This window comes from Scomber scombrus, chromosome 13 (assembly GCF_963691925.1).
Source record: "Scomber scombrus chromosome 13, fScoSco1.1, whole genome shotgun sequence".
Lineage (NCBI taxonomy): Eukaryota > Metazoa > Chordata > Actinopteri > Scombriformes > Scombridae > Scomber > Scomber scombrus.
Genome location: NC_084982.1, coordinates 1,324,328 through 1,329,125, shown reverse-complemented (window position 1 = coordinate 1,329,125; position 4,798 = coordinate 1,324,328). Strand labels below are relative to the sequence as shown.

General features: G+C 40.2%; 1 pseudogene; it reads left to right on the top strand.

Annotated features, from left to right (window-relative positions):
- Window positions 1–560: 560 nt before the first annotated feature.
- LOC133993304 (zinc finger BED domain-containing protein 5-like) lies at window positions 561–2,171 on the top strand (annotated as a pseudogene).
- Window positions 2,172–4,798: the final 2,627 nt, after the last annotated feature.

Here is a 4,798-nt window from a genome sequence, read left to right as displayed (position 1 = left end):
TCGTCCAGAGGCTCTTCACTAGAACAGATGACATGGCATGGAAATGGCTGACTTATTGTGGTCAACGTCATGCTTTATTTTGTTTTCTTTGCCTTGCATTTAACAGACCCAATGATCCAACTGGATGTATGGTCTTACTGTAGGCCTAATTGTCTTATTTGTATTTGTATAATTGTATAAACAGTATATTTCATTAAACACTGAAAAGACATCTCTAGCAGTGTTTCTTTGAGACACACACACACACACACACACACACACACACACACACACACACACACACACACAGTCAAACGTCAGTGGTTTTCAACCTATGGGCCGGTATGGGAGGTATGGCAGGTGGGCCGCGAAATCCTTTTCTAAAAATCTAAAATATCATAGTTGTGTGGGACTGTGTGCCCAATGTATTGTTGAGTATGTCTTAAGAAGTATCTTTCAAAGCAAAGGGGGATGGTTGTGATTGGCTGCTGACTACAATCAGCTGCGGTTCGGACCGGTTGTTGTCATAGTGATGATAAAGCAAAGCTAGTTACCGTACGCTTAAAAAAAACAGCAGCAAAATGGATCGCTGGTTAGCAACAGGGCGACTTAAAAGAAGCGAGAGTAGTATTACAGATACAGAATCTACAAGTGATCATCCTGTTGCCAAACAAAAAAGAAAGGTCCGGCGAAAGTACAGCGATGAGTATCTGGGGTTGGGGTTTCATTGGACTGGCTCCGAGGCTGAACCACTACCACTGTGTCTGGTGTGCTTGGAGACACTGTCAAATGAGGCTCTGAAGCCGTGTAAACTACGCCGTCATCTCGAAACAAAACATGGAGAGTATGCCACCAAGCCTCTTCAGTTCTTTGAGAACAAGCTGAAGGAATATCAGAGCAAGAAAAAAGTAATGGAAGGTCGGGCTATGGGCAATGACAACGCAATTGCAGTGGAAACATCGTACCTGCTGTCCGAGCTAATCGCTAAGACCAGAAAATCACACACTGATGGCGAGACTTTTCTTCTTCCAGGTACTAAAATTATAGTGGAGAAGATGTTGGGAGAGAAGGCATTACAGCCTATTAAACTCATTTCACTGTCGGACAATACTGTCAAACGCAGAATTGATGACATGGCAGACAATGTGCTAGATCAGCTGATACAGGACGTGAAAGCGAGCCGTTTCTATGCCATCCAACTGGAAGAATCGACTGACATTGCCAACGTAGCGAACCTGCTTGCCTACATCCGATACGAAAAAAATGCGGCGATAAAGGAAGATTTTTTGTTTTGTAGACCTCTGCCAACCCATTCAACTGCTGAGGCAATTTCTGGGCCAGCACAGCGGAGTAGTCAGTCGAGTGAAAGCGGTGGCCCCTCTCGCCAGCTCTGTCCACTGCAGCATACACCACGAAGCCCTGGCTGCAAAGAAAATGCCACTGGAGCTAAAGACCATGTTTTAGACCAAGCAGTGAAAGCTGTGAACTTCATCAAGAGCCGTCCACTGCAATCATGTTTATTTGGCGTGCTCTGTGGAGAGATGGGCAGCGATCACAAGCAGCTGTTGTTACACACTGAAGTGCGATGGCTGTCCAGGGGCAAGGTGCTGACGCGCCTGTTCGAGCTTCGAGATGAAGTGCGCCTGTTCTTCCTCAACTCAAAGTTTGAACTCGCACACTGCTTCAATGATTTTGAGTGGCTGGCTAAATTGGCTTATCTCGCCGACATTTTCAGCCACTTGAATAGTTTGAATCTAGCTCTTCAGGGGTCAGCTGTCAGCGTGTTCAAGGTCCAGCACAAAGTGGAGGCAACCATAAGAAAACTCGCGCAGTGGAAGAAGCGAGTCGACCTGGGAAATTACGACTCCTTTGAAAACATGTCAGATTTTCTGACAAAGGAGGAGACACGGCTTCCCAACACCGTGACGAATGCAGTGAAAGAGCACCTGGAGGGTTTGAAAACACAGCTGCGCGAATACTTCCCTGCCCTCGACGCGCAGTGCAGTTGGATCGAAAATCCGTTCAAAGTTCAGGACGAGGCCCTTGCTGTCCTGAGCGCAAAAGAGCAAGACGGACTGTTGGATCTCTCCTGCGACACCGCATTGAAGCTGGTGTTCTTGCACAAGCATCTGATAAACTTTTGGCTGCATGTTGCCTCTGAGTACCCAGACCTGGGCGAAAAAGCTGTGTGATACCTGATGCCCTTTCCAACGACGTAGCTGTGTGAGAGCGGGTTCTCTGCATTAGTGGCCGTGAAAACCAAGTACAGAAACAAACTGAATGTTGAGCCAGATCTTCGACTTCGACTTTCATCCATTGAGCCAGACATTAAGTATCTTGTTGGCACCATGCAACACCAGCCTTCACATTAGGTGCAATGTTTTGCTTTGCAATCATTTTCTCGGCAGATTATTGTTTATTAATACATAAATCGGTTGGCATAGTAGGCCTAATACAAAGTAGTGATTTGCTAAGTATTTCTGAATATTGAGTTCCCTGCATAGGTCTACTTCATATTAAGTTCAGTCCTTCTAGCCTACCTGAATGTTGACTTTTTCCACATTACAATAACATGCAATGTTAAGATTTCCCAATAATTTGAGATTAATACAAAAGTGATTTGTAGGACTTATATTGTTGAATACACAAGTGATCTTCCTACTCCATATGTTCAGTCCTAAGCCTAAATGTTGAAAATGTTTATTTTATATTTTTCAAATCAAAGTGATTAAAAACATTTTTTTGTTTTAATTACCCTGTGAAGAAGTTGAGAATACAAAGGTGATTTATAGGCCTAGGCTACTGTAGGCCTACACAAGTGAACTTCCTGCATATTTCATATTAAGCTCAATCTTAGGTCTAAATGTTGAATTTTCACATTAAAAATATACTTAATGCCATGTTATGATTTCCCTGTGAATATGCTGAGAATACAATTGAGAATATATTGTTAAATACACAAATGAGCTTCCTGTATACTCCATATTAAGTTAAGTCCTAGGCCTAAATGTTCATTTTGTTTCACATCAAAATCATTTAATAAAAATGCTCTGTTATGATTTTTTGGCCTTTTTCATAATTCAAATCAGTCCTAAAGGTTACATTTTCCACATTAAAATGGCAGTGGTCTCAAAATGCATTAATTTGCTTCGGTATCGTTTATTGGGTCAAAGGTGGGCCGTGGACATTTAGGAGATTTCCAAGTGGGCCCTGATCTGGAAAAGGTTGGGAACCCCTGGTGTAAGCAGTGACCTTGACTGAGTGATCCATTTTTAATAGTGTAATTCCGGCTGTTGATGTAAAAAGCAGTAAGGCAGGAAACAAATATACGAAAGAAAATGGAAATGAGGAGAGATGGAGCTAGAGAGACGCTGATAGTCCGCTTGAAAGACAACAAGGCTGAGTAAAGTAAAGTAGCGAGTGTGAGAGACATCGGCAGACTGAGTGAACAAGGAAGACAGTAATTACACTGCTGACTGAGAGGCAGTGTAAGGAGTAGAGAGAGGAGGAGTTATAGAGAGAGAGAGTGTAAGGGAGGGACTCAGTCACACCATTTCATTAATTCATTCTGAGTCACAGTGGACACTTAATGTCCCTTATGTAGTTTTAAATTGAAATATTGTAATTCTTCAGTAGAACATGCAGCAGTTGCAGTGAGACACACCAGTATTTTATCAATAAAGGGAAAATATATAACTCTAATGTTCAATTACAATGGTAAAAAAAAGATGATTGTGACTGAACAAGATATGGTTGTATGGTATTAACTTAACAACTCAACAAATATGAGTGCAGTATGTTCCGGGTCAATTTTGTCCCAGACTTTGAATCCCCTCATTAAATGTGTCTTTACCAAATTTTGAACCACAGATGTGTTTAGAATGGATCAATAGTGGATCTGACTGATCAATACATGTGATTAAACCTTGGTTCATGTTTCAGAGAGCAGAGAGAGTGTATTTTGTATTCCTATCACACAATATCATGTCCTATTTTACCTAAGACATGAAAATATAACATAGCAATAATGATGTAAATGTATTTTATAACTTTATGGAAGTGTGGGGTTTATTGTATAACTATTAGAAACATCGGTCTTCACTGCTACATCATAAAAATAATTATTAAAACTATTAACTATTCATTTCACTAAAACATGTGTATCATCTATACAAAAGTATAATATTTTAATATATTTTCATTTTTGTGCATTTTGGGCCACTTTAGGAAAAGTCATCCAATTTCAGGGTAAAAGACATTTGGGGAGTTTTTACAGCTGATAAATGTCAAAACTGGCCATATTTGACCCAAACAGTATGTAAGTACTTGAAGTACAACACCACCTGTAAAAGTTGTTTTTCTGGGGATATGTGTGTGCAGTATTTCTTGAACTAGAGCGGTGAGTTTCCGGAGTCTCTGCTAATGATACAACCCTCATCACAAAAGGAAATTATTCTCTGTATTGGATCTGTCTTCTCACACAAAGGGCAGTGATAATAACCCTGAGCCCAGCATTGTAATGTGATTGGTACAGGTGGCAAGAAAGGGGGAAAAATACCTAAATATAGATATAAATATTTCCCTTCTTCTACCATGGTACAGAAAGAAACATGAACTAATGCAAAATGAATATACACACTTAATATACACGAGTAGACCTAAAACATTAACATACAAGAAGAATGAAACACTATTTGACAAAAAAAAGACTTGAAGCCTATTTCCATAAATCTACTTTGTTAATATTTCCAACATCTTATTTTCTAACTACACAGAAACACATAATGATAAAAAAGAAATGACAAAAAGAACAAAAGTG